The following is an 18,181-nucleotide window of genomic DNA, read 5'->3' as shown; positions in this document are numbered from 1 at the left end:
TCACAAATACTGATAGGTATAACAGTGGATTTGTCAGCCATTTGCAAATAAATTTCAGTAGGAGTCAACTTACTCAAGTCAAGTCTTTTATATAGAGAGAAGGGCATAATACTAACGCCAACTCCTAAATCACATAATGTAGTTTTAACATAATTGTTCTTAATAGAGCATGGCATAGTAGGTATCCCTGGATCTCCTAACTTTTGAGGTATTTTTCCTTTGAAATAATAATTTGCAAGCATGGTAGCAATTCCAACCACAGTTATTTTTCTTTTATTAGTGATAATATCTTTCATATATTTTGCATAAGAAGGCATTTTCATAGCACCAGTCAAAGGTACTTGCAAGAATAAAGGTCTAAGCAATTCAACAAAGTGATTGAAGGCATCTTCATCTTTAGCTTTTAAAGCTTTACTAGGAAAAGGCATAGGTTTTTGAACCCATGGTTCTCTTCCTCTATCATGTTTCCTAACAAAAAAGTCTCATTTATCATAACGTTTATTCTTAGGAGCTGGGTCATCAAGCTCAACTTCAGGTTCTATTTCTATTTCATTATCAAATTCTTTATTATCATGAGGTGGAGCATCGATATGATCATCATTAGCATCATCATCATGATTATCATTTTCATTATCACTAGGTAAATGCTCATCACCAGATTGTGTCTCAACATCGAAAATAGAAACATTATTAGGATTCTTAGAAGATTTCTCGATAACAGGTTCACTAGAAGCATGCAAAGTTTTATTCTTACTCCTGTTCTTTTTCTTCTTAGGTGAACTAGGTGCACTATCATTAATTCTTTGAGAATATTGTTCAATTCTTTTAGGACGACTCTCAGGATACAAAGGTTCTAGAGTCATTCTACCACTTTGAGACATTACTCTAACATCGTTGTCATTAAGTTCGTCGTCACGGGTCATCTTTCGTCCAAGTCGGGCGGTACTACTCATTGTCGTCTCCATCGCTGTCAGCAACAGATCATCGCCGACATCGTGATCAACAACGTTGCTCCTGCAGTAACTAACAAACAATATGTCCATCGTGATATGTCCATCGTTGTTTCATGCGCCATGCTGTTGTGCATGTTTTCTTGTACATTTAGTATGCTGCTATTTATGTTCTAGTCATGAATTATTTATTGGAATTAATCATGAATTTTCCTAATATTGAAACATTTGATGAATTGAAAAAAAGTTTTATTCTGGCAAGCAAACTCGCTAAGAACTAAGAATTTTCTTACACTAATATTTAAATTATGTTAATTAAGGGAGACGAGTACAAAGAAAATATCCTAACGTTGGACACTTGTCTCACAACTAAAGAAAATACTAGAAACTTAAAGATACATCTAAGTGCATCTGCAATGCGGATCCTAAGACGGACACGATATTCGCCCACAGAGAGTGATACGGGAGCCGACCATCTAACCACGCACCTCAAACGTCTGCAAACATTTCAAATGGAATTTGAACAAACCGAATGATTTTCATGCAAATCAGATGCTTTTCATAACATTTTTGACATATTTCATAAAACAAAAGCGTTCGGAAGTTAACGTAGTCTAAACCTTCGCCGGCATCCATGCTCCAAGTCCTTGTTGTTCCCCATGTCCAGCATCCTCGACAGCCGTGAGCCCCAGGAAGTGAACCTGCGGGCCGCCGACGAGGAAGAGTAAGACATGTGACACAAACTTCTCCGTCTCCCATGTCCTACTCTTCCTTGTCGGATCAGCGACCTGGACGTCACCAATGGAGGTGAGGCCAACGATGGATGTGGATGAGCCAGCCTCGTGGTCGTTGTGACCCAGCGCTAACCGCGCTGGTAGCGCGAACGATGCGCAGCTGCCGGCGTTCCCGTCCACGATCGCGTGCGTCACCAGTGCCGCCTCTGCATCCGACTGAAAGCACATCCAATCCCTTTGGTGTTTTTTTGTAATTCATGCCAACATACATATCCTACTAATGATCTCCTTGAGTATATTTCAGGAAAGTTCTTTTTTACTTACAACTTGGGAAGTGAAGGTTGACCCCTCTAGAGCTAAGGACAAGTGCTACATCAAGCCTCAAGACTTATCATTTTATATTTAAGTGATAAAAGATCACATCGAGTCCATAGGTATGCCAATACTATCAAAAGGGGGTGTGGTTGAGAAGATGAGTTCATTGCTGAAGTGCTTAAATATCAAACTCCAAAAGCCTCAAACACTTTCACACAAATCCACTATATCAAACCCTAAAGTCAACTCAAACTCATCGAATCATTTCCAATCGAAGTCATAGAGCCAAAAAGATATATAGTCATTGTCCTAAACTCTAGCTGCATCGGTCTCACTAAGAAGACCATTCGGTCTCACCGAAGAGCATGTGCAAACTTTCTGTAACTTTCTATAATTCGTTCTGAATTTTCCGAATGATTTCAGCCGGTGTCACCGAAGTGTGTAAAGTTCTTAGGTCATCACTTCTCAGACCGCCGATTAGTTTCACCCGGTGTGACCAAACAATCCAAAGTTCACACCTTTTGTACATATTGGTATAATCGAGTCATTCTAGTCCGTCTCACTAGTGTGTGCAAAAGTGTGTAAAAGGTCAGATTTTTGGTCCTGCCTATATATACCCCCACACACTCCACCATTGTCTCTTGAAGCAAACACCACTCATATCCATTTTCCAGAGAGAGAGAGAGAGAGAGAGATCCCACCCTTTGTGCTGAGTTTAAAGGGATTCCACTCCAACCATTGATCCTTTGATTTCAAGTCACCTCATTGCTTTCCACCCAAACCTTTCCTACCAAAAGCCAAAATCCGCGAGAGAGTTTTAACTGTTAAGGAGATAGCCTTTTGAAGCACAAGAGCAAGGAGTTCATCATCAGCAACACCATCTATTAACTTTGGAGAGTGATGCCTCCTAGATTGGCTAGGTGTGCTTGGGAGTCTACATTTTTTGTGTAGAAGCCAAGAAGTTTGTGAGGCTTGGAGATCGCTTACTTCATGAAGATCTACTCGAGTGAGGCTAGTCCATCGTAGGCGTAAGCCATGGTGGTATATGTAAGGTTGCTTCTTCGTGGACCCTTCATGGGTGTGAGCCCACCATGGACTCGACTCCTTTGAGAAATCTCGCAACCGAGATCTTTGTGATCTTAGATCCCTTGAGGATCGAAGCCTCCATCAACATGGGCGTATGATAGCACTACTACTAGAACCACGGGTCGAAAGTTTCACCATGTGAAATTGCATTTGCAAATCTCCTAAACTCTAATTCCTACATTCTTCCACTTGCATGTCCTTTACTTTCCATTTCCTATACTCTAGATATGCATGTGTAGGATTTGTTTGTACTACTATAGCTCTTGCCAAAATTTGCCTAAATGTTAAACTTGGTAAAATTTCTCATTGGCCTTGCTAGTAGTATATTCACCCCCTCTAGACATACATTCAATCCTACACCGACTGCACCGCGATCATGTTGCAACTGGCACAAGCATGGCACATGGCCTTGTAGAGCTCCTACTGCTCGTTGAAGAAGTTTGGGTTCTCCGCGGCCATGGCCGCAATGGCCTCCTCCCTCACGAACTCGCCGTCGATTGGCCCTTCGCCAGTCGTGATGCGTGAGGAGGGCGATGTTGTAGCATTACTCCTCCCGCTCCTGTCAAAACACTGACACCGGCTGCAACGTTGGCTGCTCCTCCACTTGACAACGTTGAAGTGCGCTTGCGCTTACTCCATGGTGAAGCTAGCATGGGCAGGTGTGGGCGGGGGCGTCGACACATCATCGTACACTTCCTCCATCGTGGGGTTGTCGTCGCTTACTTCCGGCGAGCTCACTGGCCTCTATCCGTCGTGCATGACGGCCTTGCCTGTCGGCCGCAAGGCCGGCTGATACGTCCATTTTGCATCACTATTTTATTATAATTTACTCTTTGTCAATGATATTTTGCACATTAATGATCAATACTAATACCTTTCCCCTTCAATTTGCATGTAATACATGAAGAGGGAAATTCTGAGGAAAATACTGGACAATTGGAAAACAAGGTCAAAACAAACAACATAAGAAAAAGTATTTTTCCGGAGCTCCAAAAGGGAAAAAATTAGTGATTTTTTGCCTAAAGATATGGAGCCAAATGCCAGAAGATGGACCAGAGGGGAAGCATAGGGGCTCCACGCGGTAGGCCCATGTGCCCCACTAGTTGTCATGGTGGGGACGCATGGAGGCCCTGTGCACTGCCTTCCGGTGCCCTTTTGCTATAAAATCCCATCTAACTTAAAAACTCCATGGATTTTTTTGGGGATTCTTTGCCGCCGTTTGCGAGGTGGAACCGAGACAAAGCACTTTTGATCTCCACTGATCATGATCAATGTGATGTGCTATGAGTAGTTCGTTGTGTTCTTGAGGACATGAGATAAACCTTGTTGGTAGTAATCATGTGAAGTTGATTCTAATTCAATATTTTTTGATATTGTGTTGTGGTGTTGTGCGAACATTAACTGCACATCACTACATCTTTAAGGGCCTAGAGAATAGCATTGTGTGATTCGTTTGTTCATGGTTGGGTGGCCGAAGTGACAAATATTACTGTACCCTAAGTTTATGAATTGTAGCATGAGGGGTGATGGATCCCAAGAATTTATTGCCATGTTAGATCTAATCTTAATTACTCTCTTGTATTTACAAATGCTTGCATAGGGAGTGTAATCGTAAGTAGGTTGTTTGTTCAAGTAAGAACAACACTTTATCATAGGTTCCACCGCACAACAACCTATCAAAGTAATGAACGGTACCTCAATGAATGTTGATGAAAGTAACTTGGTGAAATTCCCATGTGTCCTTGAGAATGACTTGATCCCTATAAGTACAACCGGCGTGTCCTTAGCATAATTAAGGATTGGGCCACTTGCTGCACCGTTGCAATTTTTGTCAATATTTACTTTCTTGCAATTGATCTTGCTTCCAAATAAACCATCAAACAATATTTGCAGCTTTTCAGTGAACTCTTGCTAGTTTCCATCAACCAATTGCTTCTAGTCCTCGTTGGTTTTGACACTCTTACTTATCGAAAAGGCTATGATAGATTTCCTACTCTTGTTGGCTATCACCGGCCAACTTGTGCTTCTGCTCTGTCGAGAGTCTCTCCGACATCGCTCTATAGCTCGTGGTCATGGTGGATATGGTGCACGGAGGAGGACATGAAGCGGGCATGGTGTTGTGCGAATCATGTCGGGCGTGGCCATGTATAAATAGCGGGCTAGCTAGGCCAAGTGGTAGGTTGTTTCATTGCGGGTGTCGGAGTTGGTTTCTTGGTCGCCACGCCTGTTAAATGTCGGTAGGTGGACGGGCGGGCAACCAGTTTGAATGTGGTAGATAGTCATCCTGTCCTTCCCAGTCACATCTCTTCTGCATTGGATAGGCACGGAGACTGGGACGCGACGTGGGCGGCGCTCTCGGCCGGCGCTCTGCTTTAATGCCGGCTCCATTGACTGGTCGCGTCCGCTCTAGACCGGCATGCATGCGGCCCTCTTGACCGGCATGAATGCGATGCTTTGGACTAGCATGAATGTGGTGTGAAGAGCGGATGTGCGTTCACGAGAGATGTTTCTGTGTGGGAATGAGATGTCGGATGCATACATGGTAGCTGTCTGGACGCCCGCAAAGCTCCCCTGGTTTGTGTTCAGTTTGTGGGATTGTGGACAACTGGACAGGTCCGCGGATAGATGGGGTACCTGTGAGAGCCTGACTTAATAGGGATGAAATAGTACTAATATCAATAAGGAATTCCTTCTTTTCTGGGAGCTCATTCGGAAAGAACTCCAAAGTTAAGCGTGCTCAGGTTGGAGCAACTTTAGGATGGGTGACCGACTGGGAAGTTGGTCCTAGGTGCGCATGAGTGAGGACAAAGTGCACATGAAAGACTAGTGTTGATTTGTGGGGCTAGTCTAGATCCCACTAGGAGTAATGGCCAGTAACCGACGGGTGTGTACGGGGCGTTGCAAGTTGGTATCAGAACCAACCCTCATAGTTACATAGATGTTTGCGGGTCAGGTGTGCGGTCATGTTGTGCATGACGTTTGTGACCCGTCGTGGCACACGACATGGCACATGCGTCGGACTGGATGCACAGACATATGTGCCAAGAGGGAACATTCCTGTGGCCCGATGAGGACGTCAGTTTCTTTGAGTGAGGGTGGATATGAGAGCCTAGCTTAATGGGGATGATAAACTACTCATATCAATAAGGAATTCCTTCTTTCCCGGGAGCCCATTCGGAAAGAACTCCAAAGTTAAGCATGCTCAGCTTGGAGCAATTTCAGGATGGGTGACCAACTAGGAAGTTGGTCCCAGGTGCGCACGAGTGAGGACAAAGTGCGCATGAAAGACTAGTGTTAATCTACAGGGCTAGTCTAGATCTCGCCAGGAGTAACGGCCGGTAATCGGCGGGTGTGTCTGGGGTGTTACAGTACCGTGTTGGATGCCAAAGTGCGTCCAGACAACTAGACCCGAACGTTTCCAGGCGATTTGAGGGTCAGTGTTGGAGATTCCCTAAATCTCCATAGGAGAGAAAAAAAGAGAAGATCGGCAACTTTCTCATCCATACAGACTAGTAAAGGGAAATTTCTTGTTGATGTCGCCATAGTAGCCAAACCACATACAATGTGATATGGGATGTTCCCCATGCCCGTTGCTAACACTAATCCACTAGATCCTTAACACCGTCGACCATGCCTCCTAGACGACATTAAAGCTAGGGCGGTGTGAACACCGTCATCTGAACGGAACCACAACAACATGAAAAAACTGATCACAACTACATGCCAAATACGCAAAACATGATCCTGTCGTCACCGAAGCAACAAGCTAAGATGAGGGAACCACCGACCTTGTCGGCATGAGTAAGTGGAGATATGGAGAAAGGGGAGAGCCAAGAGACGACGAATGTTTCATGGTCGGGTTGGTGTTGGGAAACGTTGCATGGAAAACAAAAATAATTCTACGCACAGCAAGATCTATTAAGGAGATGCATAGCAACGAGAGGGGAGAGTGTGTCTACGTACCCTCGTAGACCGTAAGTGGAAGCGTTTAGCAACACGATTGATGTAGTCGAACTTCTTCGTGATCCAACCGATCAAGTACCGAATGTACGACACATCCGCGTTCAGCACACGTTCAGCTCGGTGACGTCCACGCCTTCTTGATCTAGCAAGACGGCGAGGTAGTGGATGAGTTTCGGCAGCACGACGGCGTGGTGGCGGTGACGGCGATGCTATCTCCGCAGGGCTTCACCTAAGCACTACGAAAATATGACCGAGGGTGTAAACGGTGGAGGGGGCGCCGCACACGGCTATGAGTCCAGGGGGCGCCCCAAGTAGGGCCGAATCCTACTTGGGGACTTCCCCAAGCCACGCCCTCCCCCTTCCTTATTTGAGTGCAGGAGGAAGGCAGGGGGAGGTGGCGCCCCCCCTTCCTTTCTCTCACGGGGAGGGAAAGGCAGGAGGGGCCACCCCTCCCCTTTCCTTCCCCTAGGGCCGGCTAGCCAAGGAGAGGGGCGTGCCAGCCCCCTAGTGGGCTGGTTTGTCCCCCCTTTGGCCCATTAGGCACATACACTTCCCCGGGGTGTCCGGAACCCCTTCCGGTGCCCCGATGACTACTCGGTGCACTCCGAAACTCTTCCGGTGTCCGAATACCATTGTCCTATATATATCAATCTTTACCTCCGGACCATTCCGGAGCTCCTCATCATGTCCGTGATCTCATCCGGGACTCCGAACAACATTCGGTCACAAAATCATATAACTCATATAACACTATATCGTCAACGAACGTTAAGCGTGTGGACCCTACGGGTTCGAGAACTATGTAGACATGACTGAGACACCTCTTCGGTCAATAACCAATAGCGGAACCCGGATGCCCATATTGGTTCCTACATATTCTATGAAGATCTTTATCGGTCGAACCGTTATGACAACATACATAATTCCCTTTGTCCATCGGTATGTTACTTGCCCGAGATTCGATCGTTGGTATCTTCATACCTAGTTCAATCTCATTACCAACAAGTCTCTTTACTCGTTCCGCAATACATCACCTCGTAACTAACTCCTTAGTCATTTGCTTGCAAGCTTATGATGTGTATTACCGAGAGGGCCCAGAGATACCTCTCCGATACTCGGAGTGACAAATCCTAATCTCGATCTATGCCCACTCAACAAACACCTTCAGAGATACCTGTAGAGCATCTTTATGATCACCCAGTTATGTTGTGACATTTGATAACACACAAGGTATTCCTCCGGTATCCGGGAGTTGCATAATCTCATAGTCGAAGGAATATGTATTTATCATCAAGAAAGCAATAGCAATAAACTGAACGATCAATATGCTAAGCTAATGGATGGGTCTTATCCATCACATCATTCTCCTAATGATGTGGTCCCGTTATCAAATGACAACACATGTCTATGGTTAGGAAACCTTAACCATCTTTCATCAACGAGCTAGTCTAGTAGAGGCTTACTAGGGACACGGTATTTGTTTATGTATTCACACATGTATTTAAGTTTCCGATCGATACAATTCTAGCATGAATAATAAACCTTTACCACGAATAAGGAAATATAAAATAACAACTTTATTATTGCCTCTATGGCATATTTTCTTCAGTCTCCCACTTACACTAGAGTCAATAATCTAGATTACATTGTAATGAATCTAACACCCATGGAGTCTTGGTGCTGATCATGTTTTGCTCGCGGAAGAGGCTTAGTCAACGGGTCTGCTACATTCAGATCCGTATGTATTTTGCAAATCTCTATGTCTCCATCCTTGACCTTTTCACGAATGGAGTTGAAGCGTCTCTTGATGTGTTTGGTTCTCTTGTGAAACATGGATTCCTTCGCCAAGGCAATTGCTCTAGTGTTGTCATAAAAGGTTTTCATTGGACCCGATGCACTGGGTATTACACCCAGATCGGATATGAACTCCTTCATCCAGACTCCTTCATGCATTGCTTCCGAAGCAGCTATGTATTCCGCTTCACACGTAGATCCCGCCACGACGCTCTGGTTAGAACTGCACCAACTGACAGCTCCACCATTCAATATAAATACATATCCGATCTGTAACTTAGATTCATCTGGATCAGTGTCAAAGCTAGCATTGACGTAACCATTTACGATGAGCACTTAGTCACCTCCATAAATGAGAAACATATCCTTGGTCCTTTGTAGGTACTACAGGATGTTCTTGACCGCTGTCCAGTGATCCACTCCTGGATTACTTTGGTATCTCCCTGCCAAACTTATGGCAAGGCACACATCAGGTCTGGTACACAGCATAGCATACATGATAGATGTTGGGGAACGTAGTATTTCAAAAAATTTGCCTACGATCACGCAAGATCTATCTAAGAGAAGCATAGCAACGAGCAGGGAGAGTGTGTCCATGTACCCTCGTAGACCGAAAGCGGAAGCGCTTAGTAACGCGGTTGATGTAGTCGAATGTCTTCGCGATCCAACCAATCCAAGTACCGAACGCACGACACCTCCGCGATCAGCACACGTTCAGCTCGGTGACCTCCCTCGAACTCTTGATCCAGTTGAGGCCAAGGGAGAGTCCCGTCAGCACGACGGCGTGGTGACGGTGATGATGAAGTTACCAGCGCAGGGCTTCGCCTAAGCACTACGACGATATGACCGAGGTGTGTAACTGTGGAGGGGGGCACCGCACACGGCTAAAAGATCAACTTGTGTGTCCTAGGGTGCCCCCTCCCCACGTATATAAAGGAGGGAGGGGGAGGCCGGCCAGCCCTTGCTAGGCGCGCCGGGAGAAGGGGAATCCTACTAGGACTTCAAGTCCTAGTAGGTTTCCACCTAAAGGAGAAGGGGGAAGGAAGGGAGAAAGGGGCCGCACCCCCAACCCCTTGTCCAATTCGGACTGGGCTTGGGGGGCGCGCGCCACCTCCTGGCCGCTGCCTCTCCTTCCCACTAAGGCCCACTAAGGCCCATCAACTCCCCGGGGGGGTTCCGGTAACCCCTCCGGCACTCCGTTTTTACCCAAAATCATCCGAAACACTTCCGGTGTCCAAATAACATGGTCCAATATATCCTTTATGTCTCGACCATTTCGAGACTCCTCGTCATGTCCATGATCTCATCCGGGACTCCGAACAAACTTCGGTCATGAAAACACATAAACTCATAATACAAATCGTCATCGAACGTTAAGCGTGCGGACCCTACGGATTCGAGAACTATGTAGACATGACCGAGACACCTCTCCGGTCAATGACCAATAGCGGAACCTGGATGCTTATATTGGCTCCTACATATTCTACGAAGATCTTTATCGGTCAAACCGCATAACAACATACGTTGTTCCCTTTGTCATCGGTATGTTACTTACCCGAGATTCGATCGTCGGTATCATCATACCTAGTTCAATCTCGTTACCGGCAAGTCTCTTTACTCGTTCCGTAATGCATCATCCCGCAACTAACTTATTAGTCACATTGCTTGCAAGGCTTATAGTGATGTGCATTACCGAGAGGGTCCAGAGATACCTCTCCGATACTCGGAGTGACAAATCCTAATCTCGATCTATGCCAACCCAACAAACACCTTCGGAGACACCTGTAGAGCATCTTTAAAATCACCCAGTTACGTTGTGACATTTGATAGCACACAAGGTGTTCCTCAGGTATTCGGGAGTTGCATAATCTCATAGTCAGAGGAACATGTATAAGTCATGAAGAAAGCAATAGCAATAAAACTCAACGATCATAGTGCTAAGCTAACAGATGGGTCTTGTCCATCACATCATTCTCTAATGATGTGATCCTGTTCAATAATAGACAACACATGTCTATGGTCAGGAAACTTAACCATCTTTGATTAACGAGCTAGTCTAGTAGAGGCATACTAGGGACACTTTGTTTTGTCTATGTATTCACACATGTATCAAGTTTCCGGTTAATACAATTCTAGCATGAATAATAAGCATTTACCATGATATAAGGAAATATAACACATCGCCATGTGATTTAACACCAATAGTTCACATCTTTATGTGATTAATACCCATAGTTCACATTGCCATGTGACCAACACTCAAAAGGTTTACTAGAGTCAATAATCTAGTTCACATCGCCATGTGATTTAACACCCAAAGAGTACTAAGGTGTGATCATGTTTTGCTTGTGACAAACATTTAGTCAACGGGTCTGCCACATTCAGATCCGTATGTATTTTGCAAATTGCTATGTCTACAATGCTTTGCATGGAGCTACTCTAGCTAATTGCTCCCACTTTCAATATGTATCCAGATTGGGACTCGGAGTCATCTGGATCAGTGTCAAAGCTTGCATCGACGTAACCCTTTACGACGAACTCTTTGTCGCCTCCATAACCGAGAAACATATCCTTATACCACTAAGGATAATTTTGACCACTGTCCAGTGATCCACTCCTGGATCACTATTGTACCCTCTTGCCAAACTCATGCTGAGGTACACAATAGGTCTGGTACACATCATAGCATACTTTATAGAACCTATGACTGAGGCATAGGGAATGACTTTCATTCTCTTTCTATTTTCCGCCGTGGTCGGGTTTTGAGTCTTACTCAACTTCACACCTTGCAACACAGGCAAGAACTCCTTCTTTGACTGTTCCATTTTGAACTACAAAATCTTGTCAAGGTATGTACTCATTGAAAAAAATCTTATCAAGCGTCTTGATCTATCTCTATATATCTTCATGCTCAATATGTAAGTAGCTTCACCAAGGTCTTTCTTTGAAAAACTCCTTTCAAACACTCCTTTATGCTTTCCAAAAAAATTCTACATCACTTCCGATCAACAATATGTCATTCACATATTCTTATTAGAAAGGCTGTAGTGCTCCCACTCACTTTCTTGTAAATACAGGATTCACGGCAAGTATGTATAAAACTATATGCTTTGGTCAACTCATCAAAGCGTATATTCCATCTCCGAGATGCTTGCACCGGTCCATAGATGGATCACTAGAACTTGCACACTTTGTTAGAACCTTTAGGATTGACAAAACCTTCTTGTTGCATCATATACAACTCTTCTTTAAGAAATCGATTAAGGAATGTAGTTTTGACATCCATTTGCCAGATTTCATAAAATGTGTCAATTGCTAACATGATTCGGACAGACTTTAAACATCGCTACGAGTGAGGAAATCTCATCGTAGTCAACACCTTGAACTTGTCGAAAACCTTTTGCGACAATTCGAGCTTTGTAGATAGTAATATTACTATCAGCGTTCGTCTTCCTCTTGAAGATCCATTTATTTTCTATTGCTTGCCGATCATCGGGCAAGTCAACGAAAGTCCATATTTGTTCTCATACATGGATCCCATCTCAGATTTCATGGCCTCAAGCCATTTCGTGGAAACTGGGCTCATCATCGCTTCCTCATAGTTTGTAGGTTCATCATGGTCTAGTAACATGACTTCCAGAACAGGATTACCGTACCACTCTGGTGCGGACCGTACTCTGGTTGACCTACGAGGTTCAGTAGTAACTTGATCTAAAGTTTCATGATCATCATCATTAAACTTCCTCACTAATTGGTGTAGGCATCACCGGAACTAATTTCTGTGATGAACTACTTTCCAATTCGGGAGAAGGTACAATTACCTCATCAAGTTCTACTTTCCTCCCACTCACTTCTTTCGAGAGAAACTCCTTCTCTAGAAAGTATCCATTTTAGCAATGAATATCTTGCCTTCGGATATGTGATAGAAGGTGTACCCAACAGTTTCCTTTGGGTATCCTATGAAGATACATTTCTCCGATTTGGGTTCGAGCTTATCAGGTTGAAACTTTTTCACATAAGCATCGCCGCCCCAAACTTTTAAGAAACGACAGCTGAGGTTTCTTGCCAAACCACTGTTCATATGGTGTCGTCTCAACGGATTTAGATGGTGCCCTATTTAATGTGAATGCAGTTGTCTCGCATAATCCCAAAACGATAGTGGTAAACCGGTAAGAGACATCATATATTGCACCATATCTAATAAAGTACGGTTATGACGTTCGGACACACCATTACGCTGTGGTGTTCTAGGTGGCGTGAGTTGCGAAACTATTCCACATTGTTTCAAATGAAGACCAAACTCGTAACTCAAATATTCGTCTCCGCGATCAGATCCCGGAAACTTTATTTTCTTGTTACGATGATTTTCCACTTCACTCTGAAATTCTTTGAACTTTTCAAAATGTTTTAGACTTATGTTTCATCAAGTAGATATACCCATATCTGCTCAAATCATCTGTGAAGGTCAGAAAATAACGATACCCGCTGCGAGCCTCAACACTCATCGGATCGCACACATCAGTATGTATTATTTCCAATAAGTCAGTTGCTCGCTCCATTGTTCCGGAGAACGGAGTCTTAGTCATCTTGCCCATGAGGCATGGTTCGCAAGCATCAAGTGATTCATAATCAAGTGATTCCAAAAGCCCATCAGCATGGAGTTTCTTCATGCGCTTTACACCAATATGACCTAAACGGCAATGCCACAAATATGTTGCACTATATTTATCAACTTTGCATATTTTGGCATCAATATTATGAATATGTGTAGCACTACGATCGAGATTCAATAAACCATTCACCTTGGGTGTATGACCACAGAAGGTTTTATTCATGTAAACAGAATAACAATTATTCTTTGACTTAAATGAATAACCGTATTGCAATAAACATGATCCAATCATATTATGCTCAACGCAAACACCAAATAACATTTATTTTAGGTTCAACACTAATCCCGAAGGTAAAGGGAGTGTGCGATGGTGATCTTATCAACCTTGGAATCACTTCCAACACACATCGTCACCTTGCCCTCAACTAGTCTTTGTTCATTTTGTAACTCCTGTTTCGAGTTACTAATCATAGCAACTGAACCAGTATCAAATACCCAGGGGCTACTATGAACACTAGTAAAGTACACATCAATAACATGTATATCATATATACTTTTGTTCACTTTGCCATCCTTCTTATCCGCCAAGTATTTGGGGCAGTTCCGCTTCCAGTGACCATTTCCTTCGCAGTAGAAGCACTCAGTTTCAGCTTGGGTCTAGCTTTGGGCTTCTTCATGGGAGTGGCAACTTGCTTGCCATTCTTCTTGAAGTTCCCTTTCTTTCCCTTGCCCTTTAACTTGAAACTAGTGGTCTTGTCAACCATCAACATTTGATGCTTTTCTTGATTTCCACCTTCGTCGATTTCAGCATCATGAAGAGCTCGGGAATCATTTTCGTCATCCCTTGCATATTATAGTTCATCACGAAGTTCCAGTAACTTGGTGATAGTGACTAGAGAACTCTGTCAATCACTATTTTATCTGGAAGATTACGTCCCACTTGATTCAAGCGATTGTAGTACTCAGACAATCTGAGCACATGCTCACTGGTTGAGCTATTCTCCTCCATCTTGTAGGCAAAGTACTTGTCAGAGGTCTCATACTTCTCGACTCGGGCATGAGTCTGAAATACCAATTTCAGCTCTTGGAACATCTTATATGCTCCGTGGCGTTCAAACCGTTTTGGAAGTCCCGATTCTAAGCTGTAAAGCATGGCGCACTAAACTATCAAGTAGTTATCATACCGAGCTTGTCAAACGTTCATAACTTCTGCATCTGCTCCTGCAATAGGTCTGTCACCTAGCGGTGCATCAAGGACATAATTCTTCTGTGTAGCAATGAGGATAATCCTCAGATCACAGACCTAGTCCGCATCATTGCTACTATCATCTTTCAACATAGTTTTTCTCTAGGAACATATCAAAAATAAACGGGGAGCTACATCGCGAGCTATTGATCTACAACATAGTTATGCAAATACTATCAGGACTAAGTTCATGATAAATTAAAGTTCAATTAATCATATTACTTAAGAACTCCCACTTAGATAGACATCCCTCTAGTCATCTAAATGATCACGTGATCCATATCAACTAAACCATGTCCGATCATCACGTGAGATGGAGAAGTTTTCAATGGTGAACATCACTATGTTGATCATATCTACTATATGATTCACACTCGACCTTTCGGTCTCAGTGTTCCGAGGCCATATCTGCATATGCTAGGCTCGTCAAGTTTAACCCGAGTATTCTGCGTGTGCAAAACTGGCTTGCACCCGTTGTATGTGAACGTAGAGCTTATCACACCCGATCATCACATGGTGTCTTAGCACGAAGAACTGTCGCAACGGTGCATACTCAGGGAGAACACTTATACCTTGAAATTTTAGTGAGAGATCATCTTATAATGCTACCGCCGTACTAAGCAAAATAAGATGCATAAAAGATAAACATCACATGCAATCAAAATAAGTGATATGATATGACCATCATCATCTTGTGCCTTTGATCTCCATCTCCAAAGCACCGTCATGATCACCATCGTCACCGGCTTGACACCTTGATCGCCATCGAAACATCGGTATCGTCTCGCCAACTATTGCTTCTACGACTATCGCTATCGCTTAGTGATAAAGTAAAGCAATTACATGGCGATTGCATTTCATACAATAAAGCGACAACTATAAGGCTCCTGCCAGTTGCCGATAACTTTTACAAAACATGATCATCTCATACAACAATTTATATATCATCACATCTTGACCATATCACATCACAGCAAGCCTTGCAAAAACAAGTTAGATTTCCTCTACTTTGTTGTTGCAAGTTTTACGTGGCTACTACGGGCTTCTACCAAGAACCATTCTTACCTACGCATCAAAACCACAACGATTTTTCGTCAAGTATGATGTTTTAACCTTCAACAAGGACCGGACATAGTCAAACTCGATTCAACTAAAGTTGAAGAAACAAACACCCACTAGCCACATGTGTGCGAAGCACGGCGGTAGAACCAGTCTCATGAACGCGGTCATGTAATGTTGGTCTGGGCCGATTCATCCATCAATACCGCCGAATCAAAGTATGACATGCTGATAAGCAATATGACTATTATCGCCCACAACTCTTTGTGTTCTACTCGTGCATATAACATCTACGCATAAACCTGGCTCTGATACCACTGTTGGAGAACATAGTATTTCAAAAAAATTGCCTACGATCACGCAAGATCTATCTAGGAGAAGCATAGCAACGAGCGGGGAGAGTGTGTCCACGTACCCTCGTAGACCGAAATCGGAAGCGTTTAGTAACGCGGCTGAAGTAGTCGTACGTCTTCGCGATCCAACCGATCCAAGTACCGAATGCACGACACCTCCGCGATTAGCACACGTTCAGCTCGGTGACATCCCTCAAACTCTTGATCCAGTTGAGGCCGAGGGAGAGTTCCGTCAGCATGACGGCATGGTGACGGTGATGATGAAGTTACCGGCGCAGGGCTTCGCCTAAGCACTACGACGATATGACCGAGGTGTGTAACTGTGGAGGGGGGCACTGCACACGGCTAAAACATCAACTTGTGTGTCCTAGGGTGCCCCCTCCCCACGTATATAAAGGAGGGAGGGCGAGGCTGGCCGGCCCTTGCTAGGCGCGCCGGGAGAAGGGGAATCCTACTAGGACTCCAAGTCCCAGTAGGTTTCCACCTAAAGGAGAAAGGGGAAGGAAGGGAGAGGGGGTCGCACCCCCAACCCCTTGTCCAATTTGGACTGGGCTTGGGGGGTGCCACCTCCTGGCCGCTACCTCTCCTTCCCACTAAGGCCCATCAACTCCCCGGGGGGCTCCGGTAACCCCTCCGGCACTCCGTTGTTACCCGAAATCACCCGGAACACTTCCGGTGTCCAAATAACATGGTCCAATATATCAATCTTTATGTCTCGACCATTTCGAGACTCCTCGTCATGTCCGTGATCTCATCCGGGACCCCTAACAAACTTCGGTCATGAAAACACATAAACTCATAATACAAATCGTCATCGAACGTTAAGCGTGCGGACCCTACGGGTTCGAGAACTATGTAGACATGACCAAGACACCTCTCCGGTGAATAACCAATAGCGGAACCTGGATGCTCATATTGGCTCCTACATATTATACGAACATCTTTATCGGTCAAACTGCATAACAACATACGTTGTTCCCTTTGTCATCGGTATGTTACTTGCCCGAGATTTGATCGTCGGTATCATCATACCTAGTTCAATCTCGTTACTGGCAAGTCTCTTTACTCGTTCCGTAATGCATAATCCCGCAACTAACTTATTATTCACATTTCTTGCAAGGCTTATAGTGATGTGCATTACCGAGAGGGCCCAGAGATACCTCTCCGATACTCGGAGTGACAAATCCTAATCTCGATCTATGCCAACCCAACAAACACCTTCGGAGACACCTGTAGAGCATCTTTATAATCACCCAGTTACGTTGTGATGTTTGATAGCACACAAGGTGTTCCTCTGGTATTCGGGAGTTGCATAATCTTATAGTCAGAGGAACATGTATAAGTCATGAAGAAAGCAATAGCAATAAAACTCAACGATCATAATGCTAAGCTAACGGATGGGTCTTGTCCATCACATTATTCTCTAATGATGTGACCCCGTTCATCAAATGACAACACATGTCCATGGTCAGGAAACTTAACCATCTTTGATTAAAGAGCTAGTTTAGTAGAGGCATACTAGGGACACTTTGTTTTGTCTATGTATTCACACATGTATCAAGTTTCCGGTTAATACAATTCTAGCATTAATAATAAACATTTATCATGATATAAGGAAATATAAATAACAACTTTATTATTGCCTCTAGGGCATATTTCCTTCAGTAGAACCTATGGCTGAGGCATAGGGAGTGACTTTCATTTTCTCTCTATCTTCTGCAGTGGTCGGGCTTTGAGTCTGACTCAACTTCACACCTTGTAACATATGCAAGAACCCTTTCTTTGACTGATCCATTTTGAAAACTTTTTCAAGGTATGTGTGTGAAAGTCCTATTAAGCATCTCGATCTATCCCTATAGATCTTGATGCCCAATATATAACCAGCTTCACCGAGGTCTTTCATTGAAATATTCTTATTCAAGTATCCTTTTATGCTATTCAGAAATTCTATATCATTTCCAATCAACAATCTGTCATCCACATATAATATCAGAAATGCTACAGAGCTCCCACTCACTTTCTTGTAAATACAGGCTTCACCGTATGTCTGTATAACACCATATGCTTTG

The sequence above is a fragment of the Triticum aestivum genome, chromosome 4D (assembly GCF_018294505.1).
Source record: "Triticum aestivum cultivar Chinese Spring chromosome 4D, IWGSC CS RefSeq v2.1, whole genome shotgun sequence".
In the NCBI taxonomy this organism is placed as follows: Eukaryota; Viridiplantae; Streptophyta; class Magnoliopsida; order Poales; family Poaceae; genus Triticum; species Triticum aestivum.
Note: the sequence above shows the minus strand (reverse complement) of the source record.